General features: G+C 42.5%; 1 protein-coding gene across 4 annotated transcripts in view; it reads right to left on the bottom strand.

Moving 5' to 3' along the window:
• TSHZ2 (teashirt zinc finger homeobox 2) overlaps positions 1-13,317 on the bottom strand; it is a 223,296-nt gene that overhangs the window by 65,621 nt on the left and 144,358 nt on the right. The window contains exon 3 of one of the 4 annotated variants that reach the window (XM_082773181.1): positions 13,283-13,294. The exons of the other annotated variants lie outside the window; for them this stretch is intronic. The gene's annotated coding sequence lies outside the window, so the exon portion shown is untranslated. Of the gene's footprint in view, positions 1-13,282; positions 13,295-13,317 lie in introns of those variants that run through there. 4 annotated transcript variants of the gene reach the window in all.

A 13,317-nucleotide genomic window follows, 5' to 3' on the forward strand; every position in this document is an offset into this window, starting at 1 on the left:
GGGTTTCAAGAATTCTTCCCTGTTGTACACAGAATCTGTTCCAAGAAGATGTAAAATGACCATGTTGAATCACTAACAATTTATCCACCCTTTTCTCATCCTCCTTGCTCACACAGGGTATGAGATGGGAGAAACAGCTCATGCAAGATCTCTAGTGTGAACAGTACAAACTGAGGAAATCTTAAAAGGGGGTTCATCTCAAATTTGTGAAGTGTGCTGAACAGTGAATCATTATGTCAAATGTTTCATTGTAAAATTCCTCATTAAATTCTTTGGCGTTCACCACACGCTCAGCGTAACTTGAAGTGCTGAGAAAACGAATGCTTACTGTGCCATGACAAAGGCCAATGGTTGCCTCTTTACTGAGCTTGATACATATGGTGAAAACATATTGACTAATTACTTGCCATTTTCAAAAACTGACAAACACTCCAAAGTTAGGCCTAAAATAATAGAAGACTCAGTATGAAGAATAAAGACTGGGAGGATCAAGAGGAATAGTGTAGCTCTGTTATTGCTAATCCCTCATTCAATGTTTCCTTTGACAAATGAATACTGAGGAATATCCCAGCATCTCAGTGTTTCAAACTGTTTAATGAAAATTAGTAAATTAATGCAGCTGATTAATACATCTGTTCAAAGTAGAGAGTGAAAATAAAGCCCAGATCCAGATTTCTCCCAGATATCAGCATGATACAGCTGGTATTTAGGATCTGGGTTCAGTTTTGAGATGCTCATTTCCCACTTTGTTCTGGTGTTTACCAAGTGCCAAAATCAAGAAAGGAATGGGTCTTGGTAACAAACTACTTCCAGGGAGATCTATTAAAGGGGTAAAAGTCAATGTGAAAAGTGAGACAGCAAGACACACTTCTCACTCCATTTTTCAAATGTTGTTTTTGATGTAAATAGTCATCTACAGGAGTCTAGTCTGAGCTGCCTTACAGGAGTCCCTTGTACACAGCCTTCACTATGAGCCTTTCTAAAGCCATCTGATTTCCAGCACCTCTCCTCCGAGTCATGACAGATTGGTCCTCTCATCTAATAAGGAATTTTCCCTAAGCAGTGGGACAAATGTTTGACAAGTTAATTTCAAGGTAGCTTGTGGTGTAGAAGCAACAAAAAGCTACACAACTGTAAAAAAGATGTTGCTGGATAAATTCGGCCAGTAGTGGATGTGTAACAGAAAATACACTTAAAATTCAAGCTCTTTGTATTGCAATACAAGATCTTTGCCTTAGAAGTAGAAAACATGAGGACTCACTGAAGCTAAGGTTAATGGGAATGCAATTACTGCTAATAGAGTTTTCTGAATATGAAACTTGTGCTGATGCATCCACTATTTAGAAATAATAGGAAAGGCAATGGATGACTTTTCAAAAATTAAAACAAGTTTAAGAAAAATCAATAATTATTCCCTATTATTTTTCCTTTAAACAATCCAGATAATAGAAATCACAGACTTGAATAGGATGCCTAAAGTTAATGGCATTATTGGATTGAGAAAAAAGGAAGAGTGATCAAGAGTTTGACCCATTTACTAAAAAGTTCAAATGTAGAAACTCATTGTTCTACTAGCTCTAATTTTGTAAGTTCAAGACAAATCTCAAGCCATGTTTGGATGTTAAATGTAGTCATAAACAGAGAGTAAGAGTAATTTATAAACATTTTTATTATATGAGAAATAGTTGCTATTTTAGAGACATGTAAATAATATGATGTCTTTCATAAAAGTTTTAGAAGGAGTTTTATTTTCCAGCTCATAAACCAAAAATAAAACACTTTAAGTGATTGACTTTCCTTTAAGTCCTTGAGCCTGATTTGATAACACTACTGGTAAAGTCTAGTAAAACTCCTGGAATAATTCCCGGTGTTTTGAACAGGACCAGACATTATCTGTACTGTTTTTCATTATTATTGCTGTTTTACTGTAAAAACCTGGGTAGATCATCACAACTTTGCCCCCAGTTGCATAAATATGAAAAGATTTAAAAGAGCAGCTGTTCTCCAAGGGGTGGGAAGAACCTTGCTTCATTTGCTTTCTAAAAAGTTTGAAAACCTTGAAGTCCCATAAGAACAAAAGATCAGCAGATGCTTTTCCTGCTCCGGTAGAGTTCCACCTCAAGTTTTCCAAAAGCATTGAGTTGTGTCTGGGTAAAGAAAAAAAAATAAATTCTGAATAGAAGTAATGAAAAAAACACTCTTGTTTCTATTTGTTTAAATGGTTCCCAGGGTGATGGAGCCTTTCCCAGGTGGCCGATGAGCTGAGCCCTCACCCTGGGGGTGCTGCAGGGCAGAGGCTGTGAGACGGGCAGGCACTGGGTATGTGGTGCGTTGGTAACGAGACACTTTTTATGGTTTTATCACTTCCATCACTTTTTGTTCTTTCCGCTGAGGTTTCTTTTTTTTTTTCTTCTTTATTTCCCAGGAAGCTTACTGGCAGCGTGTGCTGTAAGTGGTGCCCTGACTATGCAGCATCACGCAAAAAGGGTGGAAGAGCTGGGCAATCATGTGGGAAGTTCCTTCGGAAACTCAACTACCTCCTAGAGCAGCTGCGTTTTTCTTCAGTTTTTTGTTTAATCTCTAGGTACAGCCGTTGCCGACTCATATGCAAAACTGCTAAAGGACTGCTTGCCATGTCTGAGTACGGCACCACACAATGGGCTGGGAATGCCTGAGATCATTTCCTTCCCTGCCTTTCATATCGCTGAACTGAAACCATCACTCGTGTCAAAAGCAAGGACTGCAGATGAAAGGCCAGTGCATTAAGACAGAATATAATTGTCAGTCTCTGAGTTTCTGACATTAATCGTTTTACTTAAAGAAGGCAGGGGAATGTTCTTCTGTCCCCCCCACCTCAGTTGACAACACAGAGGAGAAAGTATGGATAAAAATTAAAAAAATAAATAATGACTCAAAATTTTTGCTAATTAAAAGTAATGTGTTTTCCCATTTTTTGGCAATTTGATAACACAAAACACTTACTTGGGGGCCACAGGGGGAAACAAACTGAGACGGATAAAAAATGTTTTGTGTTCATCCAAGCAAGACTATGTTAATGCACATTATCCCATTAATGCACATCAACATCGGGAATAAGCGCGCCAATGCAAGCAAGAAGCATACACTTATCATCATTTGATAACATGTTTAATGACAGATTGACGGTTGATTTGCAAATGTGAACTGGCATCAATGTTGCTAACTTCAGCTTCTGCCGCCTCCTCTGCTATGCCAGCATATTTATGTGCATAATTTGATTTCGCAGCCACACTGTTAGTACATTTTTAATATTAACTATGCAAGAACAGACAGCCGAACTTAAGTTGCACTGATGGTTTGAGTTCATTAGATTGAAAAAGATGGGCAATGATGACAAAGATGGAGATGGCAGTGCAACATCAAAGAGGCAACACTTAACAAACACACTCCATTTTGAACAAACCGAACTAACACATTTCATGTTGTCGGCTGCAGCAGAGCCCTTATGTACAACAGTAAGAAAAAAAATATGCTTCTGCCCTGGGCATACTGACAGCAACTCTACAAGAAGCTTAGCAGGCTCCTGGACACACAGTTGTAAGATATTTCACTCCTCTATTGTAGGTAAAGGGGTTGATTCTGGGCTGATGTCAGAGCGACAACAGTGTAATTCAGTGGACCTGCAGCAGAATTGCTCCTGATTTACATCAGTCCAGGGGAGAGTGCCTGCCTCTTCCCACTCTCCTTCCCTAGTTTGTTCTTCACAGCTGCGATTCTTTATGACAAATAATAAAAAGATTTTGCTGAGAGTTCAGCTCTTGCACGCATGATGCACGGAGCAGAACTGCAAGTTCAGACACCCTGGGGCCTAACGCTGTGAGGTGTGTGATGTCCTTCCTCTGTCCCCAGAGCCCAGCACCAGCAGGACTGGCTCCTGGTGACTTCCCCTTCTTTGGTGATTCTGGGCAATTCAATTTTGCTCTGAAGGGAACATGTACCAATGAGCTAGGAAGAGAATATTTCATCCTCTGCTCACATTAATGTCTGGGCATATACTGCATCTAGTATTAATTTGCTTGTTGTGCTGCAATATATAATAAATTTGAGGCAGTAGCTTTATGGTGCAAGTTGTAATTTTAAATTTTATGATACAAACTGACCATCTGCAGGAATCTGACCATATAACCTATGCCATTCTGTGTAGACTGTAATGTTAGTACCTCTGAATCACGGTGCAGCTATGATTTAGACACACAATTAGATAGACCAGGTCCTCAACAATTCTCAGCTGTCTGAATTACTGCTGAACAGCCTAATAAATAAATAACACAGAGGCTGTTCAGAAAAGCTTTTAAGAATGTCCTGAAGTTTGCCTCTAATCAGCAAAGCACCTACTGCAATTACTGCTGCTTGGAGCCTGGTCCTGCAGCAGAAGCCCGTTGTGCTTGGCACTGCACAAAGAGAGCAAACACCTGCTGCTTGGGGACCACCACTTGGAAGCTCACTGTGTGGGACAGGCCATCATCGACAAGGGAGCTGTGAAGGACAGGGGAATGGGCAGAGGAATTGGCGTTTTTGCTGAGGAACAATTCAATAGGTTAAACTAGTAACTATCTTAAGAGGAGGACTGCAAAACTCTTTGGTACCCACGTAAGACATCAGCTACTGGGTTTAGTCATGGACACACTGCACCAATTTGTCAAGATGGGAAACTGAGTCAGGGAGCTGCAAAGGACCTTGCAGCGTTTGGGTGGCTGCCCTCAGCTGGCAGCAGCAGGGCTGGGGACTCGAGTGCCCTGCTCTTGGTGGCAGCTCCTGAGCGAATCCCTCCTGCCAGGGCACTGACCTGCCCTAGCTGTAAAGGCTGCTTTCCCTATTGTCAGTTATGGAAAAACAAACAAACGAACAAACAACAACAACAACAACAAAAAACACACCCTAAATCTCTAACTTTGCTAAAATCTCTTTGTGGAGGTCTGATCTTTTTTTAAGAAGAGACCTGCATTGCAGGGAGAGCTAATCCTGAGCCCCTGCTGCATTCGGTTCAGGCAGTATATTTAGCAGCTGTGGTGGCTGGCACTGCACAGATGAAGGTTTGTGACCCCCAGAACTGAAAATCTATGAAAAGTAGGCAGCAACAAATGTCCTGGGAGACCTCTGGCATGTTAGGTTGAAACACATAAACCTTTTTTTTTTTTTTTTTTAAATCTACTCATGTATTAGGGTCCCAAAACCAGTGGCAAACAGAAGACTGCACTATGCAAGGTGCCACACAGAATTAAAGATGATCTCTCTCTTAAAAAGAAAATGACAATTTTCCAGTGATGCAGGCAGCTTTTGCTTAACAAACTGAAAACACAAGAGACTGTGGAAGCTTTCTTAAAAGTTTGGGAACAACTAACTAACTAACTAACTAACTAAAAGAAATGCCAGCAGAGATAAATGCAAGGAGCAGGCCATGCTCGGTTAGAAGCTTGGGCTCATTTTGTTTTCTTTTAAGATAGCTCTGTACCATCAGTGAGCTGCTCAGCAAGGTAGAGCAGCAGCAGTGTTTCCTGCCAGTGAGCTGAGCAGCAGAGAAGGAGCAGGTCAGCCTGAACCCCGCAGCCTTGAAGATTGCTCTGTTAACAGCCTTGTGCTGCCTCCGCCTTACCTGGGCTTTAGTTCCAGTTAGAAATAAAAACATATCCCAGGGAGAGTGAGCTGTGGTCACTGCTCACTCATGTTTCCTGCTGGAGGATGGGAATGCGGAGAGGAAAGGAGGGCTGTTTCCAGGCTCTGAAATAACTCTCCCCTACCTCAGCCCTGCCCTGGGGCAATCAGCAGCATGCTAGGTGCATCGCAGGGGTGTGGGGAGTATCTTCCAGCTCTGTATTTGCCCTTCAAATTGACTGAGCTCGTGCTGTGACCATGCACTTATAACGTTGGTTGTGGAGAGCTCCAGAAAACAGGAGTCCTCAGCACACGGCTGGAAGAACCATTAGTTTTCCCAAGTCACAATTATCTCTGCTACTGCGCTTGTGTCCTCTTTCCTGTCTCAATTTAAGTAAGTTACATTTCTCCCACTCTTATTACTGAGTAGATGCAGATGCCACTTTGTTCTATGTGATTTATAGCCAGTAGCTAATGTTCAGTTATAATTCCCCAGTTTAGACATGAAAAATAGCCTGTAATGCTCAACACAAGGGCCTCTCAACAATGATATATAATTTAAAAATTAACATGAGGACAGAGGAGACACAGGATTTTGAACTAGGGACTCTCTCATTCAAAGGTTAAATCTCTACAAGGTGAGCTAAAGGAATTAGTTGAGTTATTAAGTAGATGCCTCTTATATTTTCCCAGTACATTAGCTGTTGCAGTCTTTTCCAGTTCAGCTGTGCTCAGCCCCAGCGTGTTCAAAGTGCAAATGCTCATGGCACTGCATTCACACATTTGCTTTTTTTCAATGTCAAACAAACTGGAGCTTTTCAGAGCCAAAGGTCAAAGTGGAGGGTCCTTAAGAAAATCTCTTGGGAAATTATGTGATTGTTCTTATGTCTTTATTGTATATAAAATCAGGCTTCGTACATGGCTCGCCCTTCCCAAGCATCTTAAAACTATAAATGAGTCATGACTCATTCCTGCAACACCTAAGTTATATAAGTCGTCTTGTTAATTTACTGGAATATCTTGCATAACTAATCATTTCCAGGATCAAACTCTGAAGCCTCTGAAACCTCTGAACTGGTAAAGAGCTCCTTTAGAAATATAGAGAAGTTAAATCCTAGCCTTGCACAATGAGTCAAAAACAGATCAAGGGACAGAACCTGCATCATCAGACTCACTCTGCCAAATGCATGCCATAAAAGCCCTCTTTTGTCAAAGCCCAGCAACTCAGAAAACATGGAGGGAAGTGAGGGAGAGAGGAGAAGGAGAAGAGCTTGTCTATGAAGAGGTTTTGGAGGTAGCATTCCCTTCTTTATTTTTTGTTCACAGTAATAAGATGTAGCTCATCTCTTAGGTGTCTCCTGCTGCACTCTGTTTAACCCTGTCTCACTCCAGCTCCAATATTACATTTATGGATTACAAATTTATTGACATTTGACATTTGCATCAGCTTTCACTTGATCAACAGGAGCTTCAGCTGCCAAAGGGAATTATTGTGGAAGATTTCAACAGCCATGGGAATGCCAAAAAGGTCATTAAATCATATCGGAAAAACAATGTGTTCATAGCATTCATACATTTAGTCTTGCCAGTAAATCTTCTGGTTGATGCTTGGACCACCTACTGATGATACTCAAAGAGAAGGAGAAACAGGGAGAATCGAAGAGATGAATTAAATTAAAACCAAATGACATGAAGCCTGGCACAGTGGGATCTTTAATTTTCTACTCTATGAATCCAGAATAAGGAAAAACCAAAACAAAGCACAGTGGCTTGACTTTATCTAAGTTAATTCCCTCATATAGGCAGGGCTTAACTAAATAATCCTGAGTAATGTGTGCACCCCACATTATTGCATGCAATATGTGGGAGGTGCAGGATTCAGAAAACATATGGCACATGGAAAACAAATGACAGGGTGTGCTTTTACACTGTTTTTGGCTATACTTATCACTTTTGTTGATATTTTTTTAAAGACATGAAATATGAGTATAGGAACTTTCACACTAATCTCTTTGGAAAAATACTGAGAATTATTATTTTTTATGCGTTTGTGATTTATAGAAGAAGGACACATAATTCCTGGGAGCACAGACAATGTTTTAAAAAAACACTGATCAAATAAACAGAATTACATCCCCCATCCTATTCTCCCTGCATGACAAACCTGGGTCTTGCATCATAAAAAACAAGGCCAACAGATTAGGGCTCCATAGGATTATGAAGGGAAGTGAATTACTGAACTGGAAGCCCACCCACAGCCTATCTGTCTGTGTATGCCTATTCCAGGGGTGAGATTTGCTGAGGACTGAATCCCATGCAGCCATTTGCCACTGAGCTGAGTGAGCATAAAGAAAGTATTAAGCTTTGCCCTTCTCCAATGGAAGAGCAGCATGTCCAGTTTACATGAAAGTGGCAAAAACTGGCCATAGTACTGTTATATCCCAGAGGAACACTTCTTCTGGGATGTCCCTTGGGATGTAGATCAATAGGTGGGTAAAAGGCAACATCAATCTTCTTAATGGCCCTATAAAGTAATTTGGTGGCCATGAGGATTCAGTCCCTATAGGAATCAGTGCCAGTGGCTTGACTTGACCTCAGAAATCCAGTTGGCATTGTGCAGCCACTGTTGTGTTTGGAGCAGTGCTGTGGCATGTGGCTAGGAGGTGACTGCACAGAGATTGCTTGGAGAGGGCAAATACAGGGCACTGGGCAGGCAGCTGTTTCCAAACCTTGGCTTGAAACAAGGGAGAGAAATGGAGAGATGGAGATGTGTGATGGAGGTATCTGCTGGCAGCTGTGCGCTACACCGGGATATTGGTTGTACATATCAAGATACATAATTTCAGGTAATTGGTGTGGTTTTTGGTATAAACTTGGGGGTCTTTAGAAATAGGGAGTGTTTGGGAGTTTTCATTAAATGACCACATGAAAACAATAATTTCACATTTTGGATTTGAACAGTTCTACTACAGGAGAAGGGGAAAACACTTTTGTCTGTGTACTTAGTATTTTGGAGGTTTAGAAAAGCTGAGCACAAACCCAGAAGGGGTCTCAGTAACATTATCCATGAGCAATAGAACAAGCAGTTTTGCCTCCTCTGAATTACTGGTCCATGCTAATATGGAGTCTGCAGTGAGACTGGAAGTCTTCCTCTGTGTACAGCTGAGAGAGAAATCTGATCCCCAGCTTGCTGGTTGAGGGTGGTGGTTTTATCCCATCATGGGAAATTCTCATGGAAAGCAAAATGGAGAAAAGAAGGGCCCCGTTAGATCTGGGGGCCTGATGCCACTTCTAAAGTCTAGGTGTGATTTCTTCCTTGCCTGTGCTTAGCTAGGTGCAAAGAACAACCACACAAACTCAGCACCACTCTGTCTGCCAAGGGCTGGTGTCCCCTGCTTCCTGCTTTACAAGGGGGCACCTCTAGAGCTCATCCCAAGAGGCCTCAGAGTTGTGCCCAAGTTTCTGCAGTGATCAAGAAGATCTCATGTGCTCTGCAGCTCTGGAAGCAGGGGAGCAAAATCTCCTCTGGCCAAAGAAGTCCCTGAACTGCAAAACTGGAGGCTGGGAGAGTCCTTTATGGATGGAAAAGGGTGGGCCTTTGACCCAGCCCTGTATGGCTATTCTGATGTTCTTCCTCACTCCTATTCAGCTTTAAGAGAGGAGACAAAATGTCATAAAGAAAGTCTTAGCGGTGTTCGGTTGTCGCACGCTTCCTGATACAAAGGACTGTGCATGCTTAGGGCTAGGGAATAGAACGTGAGCACCAAGCGAAGGCAGTTCTTCACTTATAGCTGGAGGCTATGAGCTCGATGGCACAGAAGCTCAGGCTGCTACTGGTGCGGGGAGAGGCTGTGCCACTGGGGAAGGGGGAGGCTCCCTCCAGCACCTCAGCTTTTGGAGCCTGAGGGACTACATGGCACAAGCAGCAGAACCTGACCTTGGCCTTCACCAGACTGTGCAGATAACTGCTGGGAAAGGCAGGAGAAGTAGGATCACACGGAGGTCATGGCCTTACTGATCTCTTTTTTTCGGGTGAGCTTGAAGGCTTAAGTGTTTTGGTTCTCCAGTGCATCCTGAACCCACCGTTTTCATCCCCTCCTGGAGCTCTTGGGTGGCTGTGTGAATCACAGATGGGCCTGGCAGGAGAAAGGGAAACCAGAGGATGCTGAGAATGCTCTGGCAAACCACATCCTCGCCTTTCTCTTCCTGGCCTGATTTGATGCCTTGCAGCTGCTACTGCATGCACAGGGTTTCAATGCCAGGTCGCTCAATAATAAATCAGAAAGAAACTGCTGGGGTAAGGGGTCATGGGGATTCTGAACATCTCATTCACTCCGAGGCTTGTGATCCTCTGCAGTACAGGCTTCCCAAAGGACAAACTCCTCTGTACCCACTCTGCTGTAGCAAAGCACTGAGCAAATGGTCTTTGCTGGGCTGAGCAGGCGAGGGGAGGCAGCAGCTGCCAGCGCACTCCGTCGCTTGATCTGACGCAGTTGCTCGAGGAGGTGGAGTGGAGGGAGCAACCACATGAAAACCACTCCAGCCACCTCTCCTTTCCCTTCAGAAATGTCATTTTGGCACCCTCCACTCTCTATAACAATGTTTATCATTGTTCTTCGATTGTCTAGGACAATAAATGGTTAGAAATGAGCATATATCACCAGGAAATCTCTGCCTGCCCCTTCCCCCAAGCAGTGTCATAAAAACGTACAAATTCACATTAATAATGAAGTGCATTTCCCCGAGAAGCCACTGTGTATCTCAGGGAGAGCAGGCAAGGTGGCAGTTGCTGCAGAGTTTCCTATTAAAGAGCAGAGCAAATACTCATAAATCTGATGAGGGGCCAAAGCACATGTTAGGGCTGTCTCCCTCTTAATGGAACCTTTTCTGAAATGAAAAAAATATATATCTCGATACATTCAGGGTATTCATTAGACATGACAACCTCCTCCACTCCCCCATCCTTCCCTCCCCCACTCCTGCATGTGCTGACCCCTGGCAGAAGAGCTGGCGCTGAGTGCTGCCAGGGAGGGATTTTGGAGGGGAGGAGGAATTGTTTTGTTTTAATAAAGGGAATGTGTAAATTTCCTACAAGGAAAAAGTCCCCTCTTTCCCCCATCTCCCTCCTTTCCTCCACCCCAGCAAGCTGCCACCATACCCTCTGTTTCTGCCCCCCTCTTGGTCTCTGCTGTGCCTCTCATCCTTCCCATGTGTCCAGAACCAATAGAGCCAATGCTGTGCCCCAAAGCAGGACCCCTCTTGTAGAACTGAGCATAGGGAACCTTTCCTGCCATCTCCCACCTTCCAGGGATCAGTCAATTCATGCTCTCAGGATGCACAAACCTTCAGACCTGGGAAGGTGGCAGGATGGAGTCTCAGTCCCCTCAGTTCTCCAGGGGCCGTGGTTTTGCTACCTGGTGCAGTGACTTGATGTTAGAGTCCTTATCACAGGCTGGAAACCCAGGATCTGCTGCCCCTTTCCCGAAGACAAGATGAAAAACACCGTCACAATTAAGAAATAAGCTCTGTGCTGTGCGTGGCTTCTTCTACCTCATTTCTCTTCTTGCAGAAAGGGTCCTGAGTGGCATCTGTGCTGGTGTAAATCCTGCATGACTTCATTGCTCTACAAAAACTAGTGCAAAGGCCAGACCTTTCCCCATCAATGGACCCTGCCTAGATGCGCAAACAGACCCAGCTCTGAACCCAGGAGAGAAAGAATAAGGCCTGAAGACTACAGCTTAATAATCATGAATTATCTGCTCATTATCCCAATAAATAGTGAAAAATCTCTTCCTCCTTTCCTCCTCCCATGAAGTCATATCTATAATTTTCCTCATTTTCCATCTGTGCTCCATCATATTTGCACAGGGTGATCATCCTGCTAAATTGCATTATTTTTATTGAAAGGTGCTTTTGAGGGCTGGATGCTGCTCATGTCTTTTCCTTTTGTTATTGATCTTTGCTACTTGGTTGCTGAAGTGTAAAATGTATAAGACTCAAATACTCTCCCTTTGAAATTTCACTGGGTGAAAATGTTCTGCTATAGATTATGAAGGCTGTAGCATTTAATAATATCAGATGCAGTGAGGAGAAGGTATGATTTTGATATCCTTATGAATAGTGAATACTTGAAGAGGTAGGTGCTATTCAAGGTTAGTTAAGGTCTGGTCAAAATGCTTAAAAGTTGCTTTTTCTTTGTGAATTGAAGAATTCCTGCCATTTGGGGGCAGGAACTGTCATTTGCAGTATGCTCATACAGAACCTAGAAACAGTATCGGTTGACCTGATGCAATGTTAAATAATACTGATCTTAATGGTAACCTGTAGTATTCCTAAAAAGCAAGTAAATCTGCACTGATATATCTGTGCTGATGTCCTCTGATCTGGCCTGACCCTGCTCTGAGGGAAGCCAAGAACACACTATTACAGATTTTGCAAGGGCTAGTGCTAGATTGAAGAAACTTTATCCAGGCAAAGTTTGAAGGTTTGAAAATGTTAACTTGAAAACGTTGTGATCTAGTGTTTTGGGGAAACAGTGAGAAATTTCAAAAGACGAGAAATTTCAAAGGATGAGGGGACTGAGGCTTCACTGGAACACAACTATTTTGAGGGAGGAGTGATGACGTGGAGGTAGGGCTCTGAGGACGGGCTCTGCATCTCTCCTCCACCACAGAGGAAAGGCCAACTTGTTCCTTTTCCTAGTGTACTGCCTCATCATTTCCCTTTTCTGGTGCTCAGCAATTTTACCCACTTTATCCCAACAAAAGTTTTAAAATGGGATGTCCATGCAGAATATTTTTTTTTCCATTGTCAAGTAGGGTGTTAGAAAAGTCCCATTCAAACCAGGTAATCAAGGCTTTCTTTGTGGTGAACCCTCTCTTTCTGGCTGATGACAAGGTGAGCAGAACCCTTGAGCAGTTTCGTTGGTAAATTCTGCTTACAATGTCATGGTGGACATAACTGCAGTCCCAGCATGTTTGATTCTTCTAAGAGGGTCTCAGTTTTTAATGTTTGCTACTAAGAAGAAGTGAAACATGAAGAGCAAGCTAAATTCTCTAAAATATAGTTTTGGACAACTAATTCATGCAATTGGCTTTGCCTATGTACCACCAATATTGGCTAATAGCAGAATGTGATGTTCAGAGCAGCTCCTACTGTTTCAGAAGAGATGAGAAAATAAAATCCACAGCCAAAAAAAGTCTTCTATTTTGGTATACTTAACACATACAGTTATCTACGTGTCCTATATATCATTTAACAAATTGCTTTGCAATTCTTACAGGGCGTGGTATAATGACTGATTTAAAATCACTGCATTGCTTAAACTGCATTGTTCTTCATCAAGTTGAGTCATTTTTATGTGAAGTGTCAAGCTCTCTAACAAATAACTGCTGCCAGACAAATCAAGTTCCTCATCTTAAAGCTACGGCTAAATAGTTTATAGCTTTAATCTGCTCACTGAGGTGTGCAGTCTATGACAGTAATTATAAATGCAAGGAGAAATTATAGCTGAATGCTTTAACTGCATTAGGAGCCATTTGATGAACAATCATGATTGCCTGCTCATTTTCAACAATAGAGGGCAAGTTAGTGTCAGTGCATTAGAGGATTTTCAGTTCTGCTCTGCTCTTTCTTCCATTTACCACAGAATGTCAGTTGTCTCCTATAAAGTAGAAAAAAAAGCAC

This window comes from Aythya marila (assembly GCF_965140915.1).
Source record: "Aythya marila genome assembly, chromosome: 16".
Taxonomy (NCBI): Eukaryota; Metazoa; Chordata; class Aves; order Anseriformes; family Anatidae; genus Aythya; species Aythya marila.